The sequence below is a fragment of the Mesoplodon densirostris genome, chromosome 1 (assembly GCF_025265405.1).
Source record: "Mesoplodon densirostris isolate mMesDen1 chromosome 1, mMesDen1 primary haplotype, whole genome shotgun sequence".
Classification (NCBI taxonomy): Eukaryota; Metazoa; Chordata; class Mammalia; order Artiodactyla; family Ziphiidae; genus Mesoplodon; species Mesoplodon densirostris.
Window position 1 is genome coordinate 213,168,360 of NC_082661.1, and position 24,061 is coordinate 213,192,420.

At 35.2% G+C, this 24,061-nt stretch overlaps 1 protein-coding gene across 4 annotated transcripts in view; it reads left to right on the forward strand.

Annotated features, from left to right (window-relative positions):
- Positions 1-24,061, forward strand: part of CCSER1 (coiled-coil serine rich protein 1) — a 1,210,612-nt gene that overhangs the window by 393,870 nt on the left and 792,681 nt on the right. The gene's annotated exons all lie outside the window — the stretch shown is intronic.

The following is a 24,061-nucleotide window of genomic DNA, read 5'->3' on the forward strand; positions in this document are numbered from 1 at the left end:
TATGAAAACATTTGATTTACATTTCATACTTGAAAAGTAGAAAGATAAAACTTACGTTTGTAGATAAATTCATATAAGTTTTAGAGAAATTAATTTTATGGTATTTAAGGCTTATTGGGGTGACATTTCGTCTATTCCTATTGTTAAGCAGTGCCAGTAGAGGTCTACAATGTGATATCATTTTATTAGCAAAAGATGCAGAACAATTATATATTTTATAAAGTTTATTTAATTGTTTTATCTTGAAGGTGTTCCTATTAGGAATGTTTAATTTTATATTTTAGAATAAAGTGTTTATTTCTTCACAATTTGTATCCAGGAAAATAGCACTATTATTTGCCATTGCCAAAGAAAAAGGTGTTGTGTGAACGTGTACATACCTCTTTACTTTTATTTTTATATTGACGTTTTGTTTTTGGTCTCATAGTCTAATTTCTTCCTCCTGAACTGTCTTCTAGACTAACTAAACTCAAACACATAACGTTCATGAAAAATAGGAAAAAATGAAAATATACTTGGTGTCTTATACTTTCAAAAAACTTTAGAACTTGGAATTCTGGATTAGAGAAAGCATTCAGAAAATAAGGACGTTCCAAGGGAAATATTCCAGCTCTTCTCTAAGATACACCTCTGCTACACATTATCAGATATACTTTCACTGATCTTAATTTAGAGAATGATTTCAAATTAAAGATGACTTGCTAGACATAAGACAATTTGGTTCAAAATTTTATGTGGCTTTACAAATTGACTTTAATTCAGAGGAAAATGATTTATGAAAGGTCCACTCTATGCTGTTTGATTTATAACAGTGGTAAAATATGCCTCACTGGTATGCTATTAGACAGCTATGTTTGTGAAGTTGTTCTTTGTTAAATATATCTTCAAATAAATACAGTAAGGCCATTTCCTAGAAAACTCATAATTTATATTTTAGCTAAAATTGAGCTCAAATGAGCTAAAGAATGAGGCTCAAGTTGGCATTTAGTGTACATTCCCACATCTCTGGAAACAGGGAAAAGACAAGGGCAATCACTCTAGGGTGCAGTTTGCATTACTGGCTAGGAAGCATCTCATAATGGTCATAAAGAGAACTTTTAAGAAGGCTGAGTCTGCATCTCTCATGGGACAAACCCTAGTAGTACACCTGACTCTCCTGCAGCTAAAGAAAAAGTAAGGTGGGTTGTACTATTAGCAGTCACACACTCCACTCCTGAGCTCAGGCTCAGCAGTCTACCCCAATCAGCACTTCACAATGTCCCTTACCAGTGCACCACTCCTTCTTCAGCCCCAAATTTAACCTTTCAGTTCCTACCTGTCTGTCACAGGTGAGCCTATAAGACATAGTGCAGACATATAACTTTCCGACCTAGTACAAACGCACAGAGGTGTTATTTTCACTAACAATTTCAAAGGACAGAAAGAAAGGGGAGCTTGGCACCTGCTAGGAGGCCTGGGACTGATGATTCTGGGAGTTGCTAGCAAGCAGGAATGCCAAACATTGTAAAGGGATTCCAGAAGTTCTGAGATTTTAGGTCCTTGGATTTTAGGGTAACAACCTAATGAGACTTATCCTCTAATGAATAATGGGAACTGGGAAACTCCCATTATTTTTGTCATGATAAACTGAATAGATAAAAAGGTATGGTTGTAGTAACATTTTGTAAACAATTTTAACATCATTTAAAGGTAAGTATTGTTATTGTCTTCCTCAATAAGTGCTCACCCTGCGGTGTTTTCGAACTTCAGTATGCAAAAGAATCATTAGGAGAGTAGGGTGAGCAAGAATCTTCAATATGCAGATTCCCGAGCCTTGTTCAACTGAATTGGTCTGATCTCTGAACCAAGAATTTGTTTGCCAAGTAAAGAGCAACTCTGGATCCAATTCCAGCAGCCTTTGTAGCACCCTTTATGAAGCATGACCCACATCAACATCTGTTGTATATATAGGTGTTGCACACCCATAAAATGTGGGCATTGTTTGTAGATCACACACTGGTGTTGTCTTCCCTGCATTATTTTCTGTAATACTTCATTCAGTAAATATTAGCTGGTCAGTTACTTAGCAAGACATGGTGTCTACCCACCAATGACCTGTAACTTAATATACTGTTTCATTCTTTAAATATTGACTAGATGTCTATACTACAGAAAAGCATACAGTGCAACTTCTCATCCCACAAACTTTGTCAATAAGGAGAATTGTCACTTAAAGAAATGATCATAATAAAACATAGAAATAAGTGCCATAAAAGAAGTCAAGAAACAAGTTTTTTTTTTTTTTCCCGAAGGAGACTGTTTTCAGCTCAGGGTAGATGTGACAGTGGGGTATTTCAGGAAATAATTTGTGGTACTGTTGAAACTTGAGTTAGGCCATGAAATGCAGTTAGAATTTGATCCACCTGGGCTAGAAGAGAAAGCACTGGCAGATGATGGGGAGGCATAAAGTATGCACAGAGAACCCTGTATTGGATAAGTATATACAACAACTTTGGATACTGCATAGGACAACTACATAGCAATATGATTGAAAAGATAAGTAAGAGATCAGGTAAGAGACTCTAGCTAAAAGACACCTTTGAATTCTAAATGGAGAGTATAATCCTTGTATAGTTAAGAAAATGCCACTAAGGTTTAGGGGTGGGAGAAATATTTCAGGATGATGTTCCAGGTAAGTGTATAATGGATTGAAAAGGAAGAGATTGGTGTTTAGGAGACCATTGAGACTAGGTGAGAGGTAAAAGTACCTGAGTTTAAATAAAGAAAAAAGGAAAAATAATGTGAGGAAGATTTATGCAGGTAGGTAGGTTCAGTAAGTCTTGGTAACTTCTGTACATGGGGGAGGGGGAGGATTAAAAGCCATTCCCAGAATTTCAAAGCTAAGTGACTAAGAGTAATGATGACACTAACAAAAATAAAAATGACTGCATCATTGTTATCAGTCTGAACTTGGGTCCACTTGCCTGCACACAGTAAAGCCAGTCTACTGACAATCAGTTGTAGTGAAGGAAAGTACAGCACTTATTGCAGGCACCAAGCAAGGAGTCCAGGCAGTGAATGCTCAAAAGACCCAAATTCCATGATGGGTTTCAGAAAAGGGGTTTTAAAGGTAAGGTGAGGGAGAGAGTGGCAGTTGCATGATCAGCTCGTGCACAATTCTCTGATTGGTTGATCATGAGGAGACAGGGGTTAACATCATCAGTCCTCAAGGTTCAGCTAGTCTGGGTGCTACATGCTCATGGTCATCATTCAGTTAACTTCTTCCATCTGGTGGGGATTTTAGTATCTGCAAAACAACTCAGGAATGTGCATTAGACAGTGTTATCTGTGTCCTTCAGGGAGCAACTAAGGATTCATAGTGATTATTAACATCTTTCTGGTTGCAAGTGGTATCCACATATTGTTATATAAAACACATATGACAAGCTAGTTTGTCAGTAGATTTTGAAAACATTCCTTATATTTTGTGCCTTTGGGGAAAAGATTAGTTAAGTATGAGACTATAAGCATTCATGGAGTATATTTTCCCTTGAAAATTTAGAAAAAGGCAACCAAGAGTAAGCTGACATTTTAGTATTGCAGAGGTTGTCTTTTTTTTTTCTTTTCTTCTTTTCTTTTTCTTTCTTCTTCTTCTTTTTTTTTTAAGACAGTTGGGGATTCCTCAGCATATTAGTTTCCTAGAGCTGCTGCACCAAAGTACTACAAAGTGAATGACTTGAAGCAACAGAAATGTATTCTTACACAGTTCTGGAGACTGGAAGTCCAGAAACAAGATGGCAGCAGAGTTGGTTTCTAATGAAGGCTCTGCAGAGGAATCTGCTTCATTCCTCTCTTAGCTTCTGATGATGGCTAGCAATTCTTGGCATTCCTTGACTTTTAGATGTATCACTCCTGTCTCAGCCACTGTCTTCACATGTCATTTTCCTTGTGACTTTGTGCCTTCACCTGGCCATCTTCTTATAAGGACACCAGTCATATGGGGTTAGGGGCCCACTCTTCTCCAATATGACCTTATCTTGACTAAGTATATTTGCATTGACTTTTATTTCTCACTAAGGTCATATTCTGGGATTCTAGGGGTTAGGGCATCAACAAATCTCTTGGGGGAAATACAAATCAACCTATAACAGTAGTATCTGTATTAGTCAGGGTTATCAAGAGAAAGAGAACCAATAGGACATACAGATAGATATATAGGTAGGTAGGTAGATAGATAGATAGATAGATAGATAGATTTTAAGGATTTGGCTCACACAATATGGGGGGCTGCAAATCCAAAATCCATAGTATAGGCTGGCAGGCTGAAAACTCAAGCAGGATTTCTCTCATAATGTTGAGATGGAATTCCTTCTTCACTGGCAAACCTCAATTTTTGCTCCTTAGGATGAGACCCACTCCAATTATCAAGAGTAATTTCCTTTAGTTAAAGTCAACTGATTGTAAATATTAATCACATCTACAAAATACTGTCACAGTAACATCTAGACTCCTATTTGACCAAACAACTGGGCACCAGTTGACACTTAGCCCAGCCAAGTTGACACATAAAATTAACCATCACACTCAGCCAAAAGGAGATAATGAAAATAATGAATAAAAAGAAGGGAGGGGCTTCCCTGGTGGCGCAGTGGTTGAGAGTCCGCCTGCCGATGCAGGGGACATGGGTTCGTGCCCCGGTCCAGGAAGATCCCACATGCCGCGGAGCGGCTGGGCCTGTGAGCCATGGCCGCTGAGCCTGCGCATCTGGAGCCTGTGCTCTGCAAAGGGAGAGGCCACAACAGTGAGAGGCCCGCGTACTGCAAAAAAAAAAAAAAAAAGAAGGGAGAATATGTGTAATTAAAAATCTCTTTGGGCAGAAGGATTTGCTGGTTTTACATTTGGATATTTTAATAATGCCCTTCAAATTATTGCCTAATATTTAGGTGAGCTTCTCTAAATATGAAATGTACGGTATTATCATCACTCTGGATATTTTTACTCGTGAGTCTATTTTATCAACACATATAATACTGTTTTCCTGATAATCATCATAAGTCAGACCATTTCTCTTTCCTATATTTTACCTAGAATTGTACTTCTAAGAAGTGTATGTGGTGTTTCAATATACTTTACATTATTTTAGTTACTAATTAAATAATATTTTATAATTAGAATATAATATATAATAGGTATTTAGTATATAAATATATGTTTGATAAATATATGTAAACATATACTATTTAATAGCCCAGGATTTTAATCACCTGCTATATTTTTTTAATTCCATAAATGAAGTTTTTGATAAAAACATGTGATGATAGAATGCATATTTTTCTCCCCATTGCTCTTAGTGCAAAGTCCAAATCTCTTAACATGTCTTTTAAGAGCCAGGAAGATCTGGTTTCTGCTTTCTATTCAAGCATCGTTTTTCACCCTCTATTCCTGTTTTCTATTCCAGCTTTACTGAACTTCTGTTTGTTCTCTGAAAATGACATTTGTCCTTGCATCCAGGCCTAAGAACTCACTTTTGTTTTAGCCACAATACTTTCTTCTCTACTCAGCCTCTCTCCTCCCACCTTTTACTTAGTAACTAAGCATTTTTTAATTTCTCAAGTCTTCTATGCATCCTTTAGGTTTTACTTCCTCTGGAGAGTCTTATGAATATAGCCAAAATATATTAGCTACCCCTGACCTCTGTACTCAAATTATCTTGTACATTTTGTTGTTGTTGCCCACTTTCTAATATATAAATTGCCTGTTTCCTTGTATCTCATCTTCACTGAACTCTAAGCATTATAAGGATAGAGATTACATCTGTCTTATTTACTTTTATATCCTCAGAATCTAAGCACAGTGCAGATATAATGTTAGTGGCTGAACGTTAAATGAATTAATTGATATATTACCTTATAATAGTTTAGCATAGCAAATAGTAGGCATATACTACAACACAAACATTCCATAAAGATTAAAATATAAAAATATTAAATGTAAAAATAGGATATTAATCCAAACAAAATTTAAAACAAATTTTCAGCAAGGAATGTGCTTTATACTGTGCTGTATGATTAGCATTTTTATAGTTCCTTGAATTCTAGCCATGTAGAAATTTTTAACACCTCTGATTTATTGATAATATCAAAGTATACTATGAGATTATTCCTTCATTCTTAACATTGAAATAATCGACCTGAGCTCTTTTTACATTTAATTTAAAGTGTAATCTTTGAACCAGAGTGTTAACTCTCAACAATGTGTGAGTGGTCCCTAAATTAACACTTTAAAAAAATATATAACTTTAACCAAATATTGTATTGTTTGTATGCTGAAGTTCTCTTTATAAAATGTAAATTGTATTGTGCTTCTAATCACAAAATATTTGTAAATTTCAAACATATTTATAAAATGAAAAGAAACTAATAAATATTAGCTTTAAAAAGAAAAGGGTAAATGCAAACAAAGGTGATAGAATCATTTATCATTTCCTATTATATTTGTTTTCTGGTTCTCATTTTTAATAATTAAATATGTATGTCTATAATGCGTTAGAATTAACAAAGTACCACAAGGGGACAGGGCCTGAGTCTTTCTAACCATCCAGTGCTTGTAAGTGCTCAGTAACATTTACTAAGAAAGGAAGACCTAGGTAATTACAAATCTGGGAAACAGTTAACTCATTCATTTAAGCAGATTAAAAAATAATCCCAGCTTACCCCTGGGATAGGGAGGGTGGGAGGGAGACGCAAAAGGGAGGGGATATGGGAACATATGTATATGTATAACTGATTAAATTTGTAAAAAAAAAAAAAAAGGGCCAAAAAAAAAAAAAAGAAAAGAAAAAATAATCCCAGGGACTTCCCTGGTGGTCCAGTGGCTAAGACTCTGAGCTACCAATGCAGGGGGCCCGGGTTCGATCCCTGATTAGGGAACTAGATCCTACATGCCACTACTAAGAGTTCACATGCCGCAACTAAAGACCCCAAATGCTGTGACTAAGACCCGACGTAGCCAAATAAATAAATATTTTAAAAATATAATAATCCTATTTTACTGTTATTTAGATATCGTTACTTGATGCTTACTTTCCACAACTGTCAACAGAATATCTGAACAAGAGAAAGTTACTGCATTTGTATATGCAAGGAGTTGGGCTCCCAAATACGAATTTAACTACTACTTAATGCATTTCAGTCTCTGATATGCATTTTCTCATCTGTAAAATGATTAAAAAAACCCTGCTGCCTCAAAGAGATGTCCACACGCCAACTCATCAAATAAAATATGATAATTTAAAGCATTTAAAACCAAAGTGCTCTATGAGCACTATGTATTTTTACCAAGTGTTGTTTTTCTTCTCTTCTACATGTCATAATGTTTAACACAGCATTATATTAAAAAGCAGAAACTTGGAGAAAACAAATATTAATACTAAATAAATGTTTAAGTGAATTATGCTACATCCAAAATATGTGCTTCCATTAAAACAAATAAGGGAGATTTACAGTTACTACCACAGGAAGATTTCCATGACATATTGTGAAATTAAAAGTAAACTTGTAAGCTGGGAAGCACAGATGTCAAACTGTTAACAGTTATCCCTTCCTTGAGAATGTGGGTGGAGTGTTCCAGGGGGAGTTTACATTTTTTCCATGTATACCCTATTTGAATTTTTTAAAACAATAATAATGAATTACTTTTGCAATAAAAATTCAGTTCACTCTTAAATAATAAAAAATTACATGAATTTTAAAATACTATCATATTTGGGGAAATATCAGTTATATTTGGGTACATCTAGAGACCTACATTGTTCCTCTGATTTTGTGTATGGAGGACAACTCACATATGAGATTATATTACTATTATACTGCAATGTACCAGCCAGGTAAAAGCGCCCCCAAAAGGACAGGAGCCAAAATATAATAGAAGATGTCCAAATGAAAGTTCTTAAAAGCATGCCAGTGTTTGGGAGAGCTTATATTTTTGTAAGTGAATGCAGATTTTACTTTTCTTACCCCAAAGCTAAAGGATTTGACTTATCATCATATCTAGTTACTAATGGAGATTTTTCAGAAGTAGAATATGATGATGTTTATGCTACCCATCTCTTTAGCACCCATGAGTGTAAAGAGGACAGCACATTAGAGTTGGTGAATATGAGAAGAGAGCCAATTCCTAATTAAATATTTCCTTGAATCTGGCAATAACAGGAGTGTTCTAAAATCTGATAAACACTTCGGTTACATCAAGGACGTTTATATTCCCTTCTTTATTATGCCAGATATGTGCTGCCAACTTAAGTAATTACTGTTTTCCCAATAGGAAGTTTGCTGAAATGTATTTTTTGCTCAAAAATATGCTAACCAAAAAAATCCATTTTTTTTTCTCCTTTCAAGTCCTTCATTTTCACATAAGTGAAATACTGTATGAAGCAGTTTTTAAAACATCACCTAGTAGCATTTATATAGGGAAGCTTTTGATATGGTACAGAAATAGAAACCAGAAACTTGCCAAGAGAAGACATATCCTGATAGTTTTCAACTTAGGTAACATGGTAGTAGAAGCATCAAAAATAAGTAGACGTTATATATTCATATAAAACTATTCAGACATGTTTTTGCAGCCAGTGCTCTCTGTTTATCTTCTATTGAAAATATTCAGTCACTTGTATTTGTATTTAATATTTCTAGACTGTTTAAATATAATAAGCAGGGATCCACTTTCCTCACTGTCTGCAAATGAGTACTTAGAGCTCATTATTTTGACCGGCAGTTTTTGCTATTTGTGATTAACATTCCACAAGAACGTGATTGATGTGAGATTGTACTCTTCCTGGTTTCCAATAACTCTTCAATTTTAATTTCACCTTTGTAAATGTCAGAATGATTTGAATAGAAGGAAAAAAATAAGGGACATACTTAGAAAAAAATATGTGTAAATGATGTGTCTGTTATTGCTATATACTAAATACTAAACTGTTGTCTAAAGAAATTAGTACTCATCAAATTCACTAGTTAGTGTCCTATTTACACATCAATTGATAATAATAATCACTGGCTTAACAAGATATTGTTTTAAAATTAATACAGATGAATAAAAAGGAAATGATTTATTTTCAAGGTCATGAATATCACACATCTTAGATTTCACATCAGAGGTCATCGCTTACACAGCATTTTACTTAAGAGAGCAAATTATTTTACATTATAATAAAATTTAAACATCCAAATTTATTTACTAATTTTTTTACCAGTTAGCATTCATAATGTGCACAGCAGCCAGGACTCAAGTTATTTTTAATAGTACATGTGCAGTTAAATATAAACAGAAGAAATATAACAAAAAGCAGCATCTAATATGTCAGGATATTAAATCATTCTTAGGGAGGCCAAAAAAAAGTATTTTGTTACATTTTGAACTATTCATATGAAAGTAAATAAAAACCCATACTGTGAAAACATCTACAAATAAGCTAATTAAGATAAGCAATAGAAAGACTTAACTTTTTAAGAAAACTAGAAAGCACATGAGAGTTTATACTTTCACACAAACTTCTTGGCTCACATATAAAAAATAAAATATTTACTAAATATATAAATAGAAGAAAAAGAACAATGTACATATGATTGTAGAAGTCAGATCCTATAAATAGAGGATATATACTTTAAAAAAACTAAGTTTAAGTGGAAACATTATATATCTGTATATGTGTGTGTGTGTGTGTGTATATATATATATATATAAATGTATATACATACTATGTATGCTATGAACTGAATTGTGTCCCCTCAAAATTTATGTTGAAGCCCCAACCCCCAGTGTAATGGTCTTTGGAGATGAGGCATTGGGAGATAACTAGGTTTTTGATGAGGTCATGGGGGTAACACCTGTATAAGAAGAGGCACCAGAGAGTTTAGATTGGGTTACATATGTTAGATAGGTTAGGTGGGAGATGGATGAGTCCAAAAGTGAGGTTATGGAATTTTTTTTGAGGGTCTAAAAGTATAAAGCTCATATTTGAAAGAGAAAAAACATTCTTTCAAAATTTAACCGTATTGCGGGTAAAACAAAACCAAATTTAACTCAAGAGTTGCCAGTTTGCAAGGTCGACTCTAAGAGATTTTATCAGCTACTTGGTACCATCTAGCTACTAAATGGCAAAGCAGAATTCCCACCCAAGTCTGCCAGGGTCCACAGCTATCCTTTCCTCTAATCCACACAGTCTCTGAGCTCCAAGCCTGTGTAAACACCATTGTCTGATTTCTGTATACCTTAACAATTTTATAGGTTCTAATTCTCAAGGCAGTGAGCAGCACATAGGATGTTTATTAGGGAGTGGTTTGGGGATCAGCATCTGTGGAGGGGAAAAGGCAGCATTAAGCAGAGAGAAAAGTTGAGCTACAGTGCAGTTTCAGCAAAGGCCTCAGTCGCGCCCGTGGGAAGCTCTGACGCTAAGAGGGCCTACATTGGGTGAGGGGTTCTGGTCTTAATAAACTTGCACTGACCAGTGATTGGATCTGGCTGCCCTGGGGGTCTTTGTTCAGCGGATTCTGGAAAGGGCTGACAACTGAGGGTTTTCTGCCAGCAACACTCCCTTTCACTGTTACAGTCAAAGCCTGTAATAACACACCCTAGCATAACAAGGTGTTGGATGTAATGTAACTGGTGATTTGCTTGACCTCCATTCTCGGAGACTGGCTGTAATTTGTATCTTCTGTGGGAAAGGAGGGTAGGAATCACAACAGGGAAGTAATAGGCTAACCTTTCTCAGGAAGCCAGGAGGCCAAGGGTGTGTCCCTGAATCCAGATATTCTCTAGCTCCAAAGCTCTAAACACCCTAGATCAGAATGAGGAAATGGATAATAAAAAAATCAAAGATTTCTGGGGGCCTCCCTGGTGGCGCAGTGGTTGAGAGTCCGCCTGCCGATGCAGGGGATACGGGTTCGTGCCCCGGTCTGGGAGGATCCCATATGCCGCGGAGCGGCTGGGCCCGTGAGCCATGGCCGCTGGGCCTGCGCGTCCGGAGCCTGTGCTCCGCAACGGGAGAGGCCACAACAGTGAGAGGCCTGCATACCGCAAAAAGGAGAAAAAAAAAAAAAAAAGATTTCTGGAATTGAAGTCACTGTATTGGAAGTGCCATCCAGACAGAGAACTCAGAATTGCCCTATTAATACTCAATCTGGACTGTACAACTTTACCAAATGGATCCAAATTGCTGGGTCCAGACAGGGATGAGTCCTGATGGACTACTGCACAATTTATTAGCATTTTTATTTTGTTTTGCAGGGATTGTTACCCATGTTATACTGCCCATTATAAACATGATGTGCTTGATCTGCATTAGTGTCATCTACATGGGCCCTGATGGCACTTTGTAGTGATTTTAAACTTTAATTCGGTGTATGATTGATTGGAAATAATTCATCTATTATTCATTCTCATTATCTGAAATTCCTTTCTCATATAACTTTAAGTTATTTAATGCCTTTATCTTGAAAAATAATAGTAATAATACTAGTCTAAATTTCTAGCTACTTTATTAAAATATTGATATTCTTTTTACAGGGTGATTCTTTATTACTATAGCTTATTTAATGACCGAAAATGTTGTTAGTTTGGTTTGTCTCTGGCTGTTTAAAATTATTTCTGGTTGTTTCAAAAGCCTTGTGATAAATGAAATGAGGCTTGCCTCAAATCATCTGGCAAGTGACTTTACATATAACCAGGAATTGATCAGTTGTTCATTTAATCATAATATGGTAATTAAGGTAATGGTAATCTGTTTTCACTGGGTATTTGTTCTTATTTTCAGTTTTATCAGGTATTTGTTCTTATTTACAGTTTTATTATATTGATTATTGATACAAAATAACAGAAAGTCTATTTCAGAAACCCATGGCAATGTACTTCATAAGATAATATACAATGAATACACTATGACTCACCTTTCATAGAAACAGAGGACACTTCTCATTATCTTCTGATCCATTCTATCTCCTGCCTCATCTCTGCCAGATAATTTCTGTTCCACACAACTCTTAGTGACCTTGTGAAATTATTAATTTAAAAGATACTCACTGAGACTCAGTCCGAGAAGGAAATAGCTCATTTATGCATCCTTTCATTGGTTTATGGATCTTTGGTGCCCTAGAGAGTACCACAGATCTTCATGATGTCCCAAGTATTAGCTTTAGTGTTTGTATCTTTAATTTAGCTGAAAGATGTGTAAAATCTCATATAGTCAAATAGCTCCCTCTTGGCTAAATATATAAAGTTGGGATTAAAGCATGTTAATCCAATAGATATCAATCATAACTTATGCCCAGTAATTTATTTTTGAATCTATATTTCCAGATTATAGAATGTGAAAGAGCAATTGATTTTTTTCCCCTGGGGCTTATTTGCGGCCAAGTCCTAATCTTACAAAGATTACCTTAGACATCTAGACTTCCTCTGGGTTACCCTGCTATCTGCAATAGTGTAGCCATTAAAGCAACTTTTTCAAGTAACCTTCTGTGACCACAAATAGCGGGAGGGCAGTTATAAGTATAAGTACATGGCTGTCTTTATAAATAGTATTTCCCTACTTTTCCAACTTGTTATAGGCCTGTATTTTTACTTTATTATTACAAGATTGGAAAATGATATTAATGATAATGATCACCATACATGGGAGGAAATTGACCATGAAGATGAATTTAAAATTACACTGTGTTTCACATGTGGTAGGCTCTCCACTGGTTTCTTGCTGAAGCTACTATTGGGCGCTACTAATGACTATGACATATTCCATATTTGGTTGTCGCTCATCAGATTGGATCAATATCCACTCCCTCTGAAAAAAGTCATTCTGAATATTCTACATATTAGGCAGAATTAAAAATCAAAGGGAAAACACATGGCAAAGCATATTTTAATGTTGTAAGTTCCATTAAAAGTTTTCATTATATGCTTCTACTTGCAAAAGAAAATGAGGAAAGTTAAGATAAGATACAAATGTACATTCTTAAAAGAAACAAGAAAAGTATAATTTTTAAAGCTTGAAGAGATATTGGTAAATTTACTCCAAGTGTAAAGCTAAGTTATTATAATATTTAAACTATAGTTATATTTAATGCCATAAAAACAAATATTATTGAATTTTGTGTCCTTTTAACTTTCTCTGGAAATGTACCATTTATAAAAATTGTTGATCAGGTTTGGAATTTTGCAATGTTAAAACTTATTTCATTAATAGCTATTTTGCTATTACTTATATTGGATAAAAATTAGTAATTTACCCATAGTAAACAAGTGACAAATAAATCACCTGCTTTTATATCTTTTGGACACCAAAATACATTTTAGACTTTATCAATTTGTAGTTCATAAACCAAATTCTATTTCACATTTGCTTTATATATCTCTTGGAAATTACCTCATTATAAAGATTCTTTTTTTTTTTTTTTTTTTTGCTGTACGCGGGCCTCTCACTGCTGTGGCCTCTCCCGTTGCGGAGCACAGGCTCCGGACACACAGGCTCCGCGGCCATGGCTCGCGGGCCCAGCCGCTCCGCGGCATGTGGGATCTTCCGGGATTGGGGCACGAACCCGTGTCCCCTGCATCGGCAGGCGGACTCTCAACCACTGCGCCACCAGGGAAGCCCCTATAAAGATTCTTTATAAGCATTTTCTTTTTGCTGGCACTATTTAAGACTATGGAATAAATGAAGAATATATTTTGGTTTTGTTTTCTTGTTTTAACAAAGCAAAAATGAATATTACCTGAGCAAAGTTTCATAGAATGCAGTGGTTCTCTCCTTGCATCAGTAGAGATATATTCTAATGCAAATTGGTTAGTTATTTTGATAAATTAATGTTTCTTGTTTGTTTAAAATGAGTCCTGAACTTACTTACTTTGTTTATGATGGCTTCTTTATACATTGTGTTAGAACCTTAAAGTTTATGAAATATTATCTAATATAAATTTAAATATTATTATAATAAATATACAAAATTATAAGCCAGAAAATGCATGGAATTTACTTTTAAGTCATAGACTATAAGTATTGTTTAATATAAAGCCATATATACCAGAGAAATACATTAATTTTTTCCTAAATTTCTAAGAGCGTTCTGAGAAAAGGAATAATATCTGTTTTGTTTCCTACTGTATACTAAAACTTAGCATAATGCCTGATGCATAAAAGCTCCTCAATAAATATTTTTGAATTATGAACACCTAAATATAACTAATAAATGATATGATGGTAAAACATCTTTTAATAAAATAGAATAATATGGCAACATTTTTAGTGTTTTCTAGGATATAATATTAACCAAATTATTTTGTCCAAACTACAGCTACATAAATAAAAATATGATATAGTAATCTCACCTAATATCATAAACTTGTAATATTTAATGGATGTTTTTCTCCCTTTTCATGCAGGAATATAGAGAGAGGAGATAAAAGTATTCAATATAGTCTTTTTTTTTTTGCGGTACACGGGCCTCTCACCGTTGTGGCCTCTCCCATTGTGGAGCACAGGCTCTGGACACGCAGCCTCAGCGGCCATGGCTCATGGGCCTAGCCACTCCGTGGCATGTGGGATCTTCCCGGACCGGGGCACGAACCCGTGTCCCCTGCATCAGCAGGCGGACTCTCAACCACTGCGCCACCAGGGAAGCCCCAATATAGTCTTTTGAAACATTTTTATATCTAGAATTTCAGATACTTGATTGTACCATTTTCTTCCAAATTATTATTTGTCTCCTGCCTTTAACTTTTTCTCTATCTACTGCTCTTATGGTTCATCAATTTCTTCATATTCCTTTCACTTCTGACCTGCTCCCTTACTAAATTCCATCTGAAATTCAATTTAGCCATCAGTTGTCAGTGATATACCAGCCATTCTGTTAACATGTAGAATTACATCTTTGTTATAAATCCTGATCTGAACTTCAAATGTACTCTCAGTGCTACACAAGACTTCTTTATCTAACCATTTTCCTCTCTTTTCTGTTAGAGAATAATATGAATATTCTCTCTCCTCAAATTCTGTACTTGCCATTTACCTTCTCTTTCTTAATCCTTGTGTATTTAGAAATTTTTTTTTTTTTGGTTCTAGTTTCTCATTTAATGAATAGTTTAGCAGGATATGTAATTATTATGTTTCTGGAGAGAAGAAGAATTGTCCCGTCTCCTGTCTGAAAGTGGGTAGGATGATTTGGCTCTCTTGCTTTGGGTAAAACCCTTTCCTGCAGGACTTCAGGTTTAAAACTTCCTCCACTGTGCTGTCAGTTCCCATTCCTGTTTTTGCTTTTCATTTTCCATTCTTCGTCTTCTATTGTTTCCTCTCTTTCTTTTTATCCTTGTAGACTAACACCTTTTTGATTACTCTATACAATTGTTTTAGTGAGGTTTTGGGACAGACAAGTGATAAATGCATTTAGTCAATCAACCACGTTTAACAGAAAGGGCCTAGTTTTAAAAATTATACTCTATCATAATGCCACCCAAATATTATAGGATGGATTTGAATAAGTTATTGAGAAAATGATAATATCCTATATTGACACCCTAATCTGTGTCTTTTACTTTGATAGAACTCTTTTTTTTTTTTTCTTTTTTTGGCTGCATTGGGTCTTCATTGCTGCATGTGGGCTTTCTCTAGTTGCGGTGAGCAGGAGCTGCTCTTCATTACGGTGCACAGGCTTCTCATTGCGGTGGCTTCTTGTTGCAGAGCATGGGCTCTAGGCTCCTGGGCTTCAATAGTTGTGGCGTGTGGGCTCAGTAGTTGTGGCTCGCGGGCTTTAGAATGCAGGCTCAGTAGTTGTGGCACACGGGCTTAGTTGCTCCGCAGCATGTGGGGTCTTCCCAGATCAGAGACCCAACCCATGTCCCCTGCATTGGCCAGGCAGATTCTTAACCACTGTGCCACCAGGGAAATCCCTATAGAACTCTTTATACATTATTTCATCTAACTTTCCCAATGAAACCTGAAGTGACATTATTTTCATTTAGAAGATATAACATGAGTTAGACTTGTTACTTTTTACAAATAGCATAATCTGAAACTAAATACTCTCTTACAGCTTGTAAATAAAAGAAAAAAAATTACTTTGAAGATGTATAATAATGAAGAGTTAATATATGTAGATTATAGTGTTAGTTTTCTATTGCTTTCATAATAAATTACCACAAACTTAGTGTTTAAAACTATACAAATTTATTAAAGGTCTGAATTCCAACATGGGTCTCATTTAGCTAAAATCAAGTTGTCAGCAGGGCTGCTTTCTTTTCCAGGGGCTCTGGGGAAAAATCCATTCCTTGCCTATTCCAGTATCTAGAGACCACCAACTTTTTTTGGCTCATCATCCCCCGACCTCCATCTTCAAAGCCATAAAAGGCAGGTTGAATCTTTGCCATGTTACCTCAGACTGGCCCTATCTTTTGCCTCTTCTCCCATATTTAAGAACTCATGTTATTATATTGGATCTACCTGGATAATTTAGGATAATGTCCCATCTCAAGGTCAGTTAATTACCAACTTTAACTGCATCTACAACTTTAATTCCCTTTTGCCAGGTAACATATTTGCAAGTTCCAAGTACTAGGATATGAGCATCTTTAGGAGGTCATTGTTCTTCCTAACACAAGTAACTAAGGAAATTCCTGACATAGACTATTAATAAATGGACTCTATTACTATTTATTCAACAAAATATTTATTAAATTCTAATCCCACATGTATTATTTATATTTCCATTAATTATTTAATTCATAGGAAACCTGGAGGTTGGTGAGGCAGGTATTACTCAAGCTTTGAAATATTTCTTCTGGTTTAAAATATTGGTACTAGTGATATGGTAATGGAAACCATGATCTTATCTATACTTTGAGTGTTATAAAAGTTATAAATATTGTGTTATCTATGACTGTTCACTTGCTAAATGGAAAGCTAATTGTCTAAAGTTTTTTCTTTAAATCAAGAAAATAAATAACATCTTTACTACTTAAAATGGTTTATAGTTTTAAAATATAAAACTAAAGAAAACATGCTAATACTTATTTTCAGTGTTAGGTCACAGAGAAGACTAAATTTTATACATGCAGAACTACAAGTTTACTGTTGTTAAAATTATCTTGTTTTAATAATAAAACTGAGATACGCAAATAATATTTTCAAGGGCTTTGTTTGCTTGTGTTTAATGCAGGCCTAGCAGGTCTGCTAATATTTTTGCAATGAACATGGTTATTTAGAGCAATTCGGAGAAACAACTCTACTAAGTGTTTTCTGATCTAACATTTTTTTTTCCTATGGGAGCAATTATTCTACAAAATGACAAAGTGGCAAGGGCAAAAACCTAGCTACCAACAGCATAAAATTACTTCTTTATTTCAGAGTTTAAATTCTTGATCTAATTACTAGCCTGAAATTGCATGACAAGCTTTTCCATTTAGACAATTAACATATTAATCTATTTCATGTGGTACCCTTCTGCTCATATATAATTTTTCAGAAAGACTACCCATACCTCCTTGCACTCCTGTCCCATAACTATTTTCAAAAGCAATATATAATTACTAGATGATACAAAATACTAATATACATCACCTGGGGGCAGTTATTGGCTTTAAGAAAAGAAAAATTACAGGAAAATCTTTTTGCAAATATCTAAAACTCAGATACTGAGGGATAATATTAGAGTAATTCATTTTCCAACTCCGGTCATCCCATAATTGAACTTTTTGTGTAATATGGCAAATCGAGCCTTTTGGGGGGACAGGAGGGTAATTTCATTCATAGGGAAGGAGGAGTTTCAAAAAAAGGTGAGTAAAGTCTTACATGTCTTACATAGCTCTATAAATTGAATTATCACACAGGTCTTCTCTCTTTTTCCCTTTGTCAGTCTACAGCAAAAATGCATACTTAATAGTAAGGGAAAATAAAAGTGAAGAAAAAGGTCACAGCAGTTTAAAAAAAATAATCATTTTTATATAGCAAATAAAATCAGGTTTGTTTGTGCCTCAGTTAGAGTTCCATTTATTGGAATGCAGGGGAGGCTGTTAAAGTATTTTTCAAAATATATAAAATATTAAAAAATAAAAAATAAAATTATACACACACAATTTTGCCACTGAATGTTGTAAGTAATGTCACCTGTGTAGTTAATGGATTATTTTTGAAGCTGGTTCTCCTGCTTACTATATGACCTCAGGAAAAGTATTTACTCTTTCTGTACCTTGGTTTCCTCATGTGTAAAATGTGAAGTGTTGTCAACCAGAGAAACTCACCTAAGCATTGGTGTGCAGAGTTGTTATTGCAGATAAAACATATACTTAAGTATGCAGCACCTGTGTGACTGACCTCAGCTATTCAGATTCCAGCACCCTACCCCCCAGCAAGAAAACAAGCATTCACTGTAAATCACATCATTAGTTTAAATATCTGATCAGACGAGTACTGCAGCCCAAGGCCTCTGGCATATAAAAACACTCTTATCAGGCAGAATATTATAAGGACTCAGAACTCATTTCCCAGGAGCTGGTCAAGGGCCACTCTTGAAGATATGCCTTTTTTGGGAATGTACAAGGTTTGAACAACGCAGACCTGCTGAGTTAACGCTTTACTTCACAAGGCCCCTGAATAAACACTCTCAACTCTTTATATTGCAGATTTTATCAAAAATAGCAAAGGCACAGATATTTGCTACAAACTATTTAAATTTCTGTTACTACATATAACATATTTTAGCCTCTATTAGTAAAAACTGTCCAAGTGTATTTATTTTGCTTGAAAATGCATTTGCTTTTTAAAAAGAAATTAAGATTGAAAACAAAATATCTTGCTGAACAGAATCCTTGTGGGAAAGTGAATTCTGATTAATTACATACTTTATTTATAAAGAATAAACCAGAAAGACCTTTTCATTTATACTTCTTCACTAGAAATAATTCTCAAATATCTTAGAATTATTTTATAACCTGCAGAAATCTGCTTTAATATCTTATAAAATAAATTGCATAATATTTTCATCTAATATCTTATAAAATAAATTGCATAATATTTTCATCTAAAAACATTAATTCAAGCAGCTACAAAATATGAAAACAAAAGTGGGTTAATAAATATATAGTAGCATAAATAATTTAATCTGTAATGCTATATTACATATTTATAGTGCCTCAAATTACTCCTATCAGCTATCATTAGAATATATGGATCAATCAGCATCAATCTACAAAGAAGGTGGTTAAAGAAAAATTTTAAACACTTTAGTTATTAGCACATGTAAAAGATAAATTGAACTATAAGATACTAATGAAAGAAATCAAAGATGACACAAACAGATGGAGAGATATACCATGTTCTTGGATTGAAAAAATCAATGTTGTGAAAATAACTATACTACCCAAAGCAATCTTACAGATTCAATGCAATCCCTATCAAATCACCAATGGCATTTTTCAGAAAATTAGAGCACAAAAATTTTACAATTTGTATGGAAACACAAAACACCCTGAATATTCAAAGCAATCTAAAGAAAGAAAAATGGAGCTGGAGAACACAGGCTCCCTGACTTCAGACTATGCTACAAAGCTACAGTAATCAAGACAGTATGGTACTGGCACAAAAACAGAAATATACATCAATGGAACAGGATAGAAAGCCCAGAGATCAACCCACGGACCGATGGTCAACTATTCTATGTCAAAGGAGGCAAGGATATACAATGGAGAAAAGACATCCTCTTCAATAAGTGGTACTGGGAAAACTGGACAACTACATGTAAAAGAATGAAATTAGAGCACTCCCTAACACCATACACAAAAATAAACTCAAAATGGATTAGAGACCTAAATGTAAGACCAGACACTATAAAACTCTTAGAGGAAAACATAGGAAGAACACTCTTTGACATAAATCACAGCAAGATCTTTCTTGACCCACCTCCTAGAGTAATGAAAAGAAAAACAAAAAATAAACAAATGGGACCTAATTAAATTTAAAAGCTTTTGCACAGCAAAAAAACCATAAATGAGATGAAAAGACAACCCTCAGAATGGGAGAAAATATTTGCAAATGAAGCAACTGACAAGGGATGAATCTCCAAAATATACAAACATCTCATGCAGCTTAATATCAAAAAAGCAAACAACCCAGTCAAAAATTGGGCAGAAGGGCTTCCCTGGTGGCACAGTGGTTGGGAGTCTGCCTGCTAATGCAGGGGACATGGGTTTGAGCCCTGGTCTGGGAGGATCCCACATGCCACGGAGCAACTAGGCCCGTGAGCCACAACTACTTAGCCTGCGCATCTGGGGCCTGTGCTCCACAACAAGAGAGGCCACGATAGAGGCCCACGCACTGCGATGAAGAGTGGCCCCCACTTGCCACAACTAGAGAAAGCCCTTGCACAGAAACGAAGACCCAACACAGCAAAAATAAATAAATTAATTAATAAAACTCCTACCTCCAACATCTAAAAAAAAAAAAAAAAAATGGGCAGAAGACCTAAATACGCATTTCTCCAAAGAAGATCTGCACTTGGCCAAGAGGCATATGAAAAGATGCTCAACATCACTAATCATTAGAGAAATGCAAATCAAAACTACAATGAGGTATCACCTCACACTGGCCAGAATGGCCATCATCAAAAAATCTACAAACAATAAATTCTGGAGAGGGTGTGGAGAAAAGGAAACCTTTTTGCACTGTTGGTGGGAATGTAAATTGATACAGCCACTATGGAGAACAGTATGGAGGTTCCTTAAAAAACTAAAAAGAACTACCATATGACCCAGCAATCCCACTACTGGGCATATACCATGAGAAAACCGTAATCCAGAAAGACACATGCACCCCAGTGTTCATTGCAGCACCATTTACAATAGCCAGGAGATGGAAACAACCTAAATGTCCATCAACAGATGAATGGGTAAAGACGATGTAGTACATATATACAAGGGAATATTACTCAGCCATAAAAAGGAATGAAATTGGGTCATTTGTAGAGATGCAGATGGACCTAGAGGCTGTCATACAGAGTGCAGTAACTCAGAAAGAGAAAAACAAATACCGTATATTAACACGTATATGTGGAATCTAGAAAAATGATACAGATGAAAATGGTACAGATGAATTTTAGAATCAGTTGGCCAATATCCACCAAAAACCCAATTGGGATTTTGATTGAGATTAAATTTAATTATAGATGAGTTTGGTAAGAATTGTTATTTTTGCAATATCAAGTCTTCTATCTATGAACATAGTTTATTTAGGTCTTCTCTATCTAAGCAGTGTTTTATAGTTTTCAGTGTGCAGGTCTTGCATATTTTTGTCAGATTTATCCCTGTTTCTTATTTTTGATGCTGTTGTAAATGGCATTATTTTATTTCATGCTCTGGTTGTATATAGAACACTATGAATTTTTATATATTGATTTTATATTCTGCAACCTCACTAAACTGACTCATTAATTCTAGTAATTTCAGATTTTCTAACCCACAATTATGCCATGTGTAAATAAAGGACAATTTTACTTCTTCCTTTCCCATCAATCTCTATGCCTTTTATGTTTTATTCTTGCCTTATTGCATAACACAGAAATATCAGTACAATAATGAACAGTAGTGTTAAAAGCAGACACCTCTGTTTGTTTGTAACATTTGGTGAAAAGCATTCAGTCTTTCACCATTAAGTATGATGTTAGCTGTATAGTTTTTCTAGATACCCTTTATCAGGTTGTGAAGTTCTTATATACTCTTGGTTTGCTGCGAGTTTTTGTCAGGAATGGTTGTTGGAATATGACAAATGCATTTTCTGCCTGCCTTTCTCTGTCTTTCTGTCTCTGCTTTTCTCTGTCTCTCTCTCTTCCAACTCTCCCACCGTGGCTAAAGGTTTATCAATTTTATTAATCCTCTCAAAGAACCAACTTTTGGTTGCATTTACTTTCTCTACTTGTTGTCTTCTACCTATTAATGTTTATTTGTATTCTCATCTACACTGTTTCTTTTCTTTTACTTACATAGGGCTTCATTTGCTCTTCTTTTTCCAATACTACAAGGTGTAAGCTGGATGTGTTTATTTGGGAACTTTCTTTTTCTTTTTTTTCTCTTAAATTTAAGTGTTCAGTGCTCTAAATTTCCGCTGAAGTATTACTTTTACAATGTCCAACAAATTTTTATATGTTGTACTTTTATTTTCATTTGGTTAAAAATACATTCTAATTTCTTTTTTGATCTCTTATTGGGCTCATGGGTTATTGTAAATTGCGTTATTTATTTTCTCAACATTTCAGGATTTTCTGTTATCAATTTCTGTTTGAATTCATTTTGGTCAGAGAACATACTTTGTATGACTTGAATTCCTTTACATTTACTAATTTTTGTTTTATATGAATATGGTCTCTCTTGGTAAAAGTTTTATGTGAACTTGTGTATTGTGCTGTTATTGGATGAAGCAGTCTGTGAATTTCTAGGGGTCAAGTTGGTTGATTGTATTGTTCCAGTCTTCTACATTCTTATTGAATTTATGTCTACTTTTCCTATTAGTACTGAGACATGGGTATTGAAATCTCTGATGAAAATTCTGGATTTTCCTTCTGTCAGTTTTTGCTTTGTGTATTTTAAAGTTCTGTCATTAGGTGCAGAAATGTTTAGGATTTTTCTATCCTCTTGAACTAATGACTCTGTTAGAAAAAAAATTCAACTGAGTAAATTTTAAAGATCTTATTGGCTTTATTCAGCAATTCATGAATTGAGCACCATCCCATCTAGCAGACAGAAATGAACTCCAAGGACCTACACAAAATGAAAGACTTCTAGGCAGAAGATAGCAGGAACAAGGAAGCTATATTAACAAAAAGTCCATTGGTTGTGGCGAGCTCACTTTCCTTCAGGGGATGGCAGGGATCAGTCAGGCAGATTACCTCACCAGTTGATGACCAGGTGATTCCTGATTGACTGGTTTAAAACTCCATTTCTGGGGCTTCCCTGGTGGCACAGTAGTTAGGAGTCCACCTGCCAATGCAGGGGACATGGGTTTGAGCCCTGGTCTGGGAAGATCCCACATGCCATGGAGCAACTAAGCCCATGAGCCACAACTACTGAGCCCGTGTGCTGCAACTACTGATCCCGCGCACCTAGAGCCCATGCTCCACAACAAGAGAAGCCACTGCAGTGAGCAGCATGCACACTGCAATGAAGAGTAGCCCCTGCTTGCTGCAACTAGAGAAAGCCCGCGCACAGCAACGAAGGCCCAACACAGCCAAAATAGATAAATACATTTTAAAAATAAATAAATAAATAAATAAAAATCCATTTCTGGGAGAAGCCACATCTATAATTAAGATAATCTGTAATTAAGTTAAGCCAAACCTATAATCTGTAAGTCAAGGTTTGGTGATGTGGAACTTAGCATAAGTGACTCCATTTGGACCTGTTGTCTTTAACACACCTTATCAACAGGAATAAACTTTTTTATACATGGTAGTAGTATTTGCCGTGAAATGTTTTCAGCTAGTATTAATACAGTCTCTTCTTCTTTCTTTTGACTAGTGGTTGTGTGGTAAATATTCTTCCATCATTTTATTTTTAATCTATTTATGCCTTTATATTTGAAGTTGGTTTTTTGTAGACCAAACTATATAGTTTGGTCTTGCAGCTTGATCCATTTTGACAATATTTGTCTTTTAATTGGGCTATCTCAGCTGCCCAATTTCCATCTTAGTGTATCAATCTTATTAATTTCAATCATGCATTGTATTCCATTATGTTCACAAGTAGCCAAGGAGTTTCAAAGCAGCACGCAATTGCTGGGGCATCTTGCCATACTTCATGAATTTGGTTTATAAGGAAACAGTGAGACCAAGTGAAATCAGACAGTTCATTACTCATGGCACTGCAAACAGCATGGTATTCCTACTTGCACTGGTTCCTCTGTGCCTGTCTGCTTTCCCCCCACTCCACCCCACCCCCTCACCAAGTTCCATGGAGGCAATAAGGAAAGAATCCAAGTAAATACTATGTACATAGAGTTTTTTGTCACAGAGAGGAATATGTCTAATCTCACAAGGGAACTGCTGACAAGCTTTCCCCA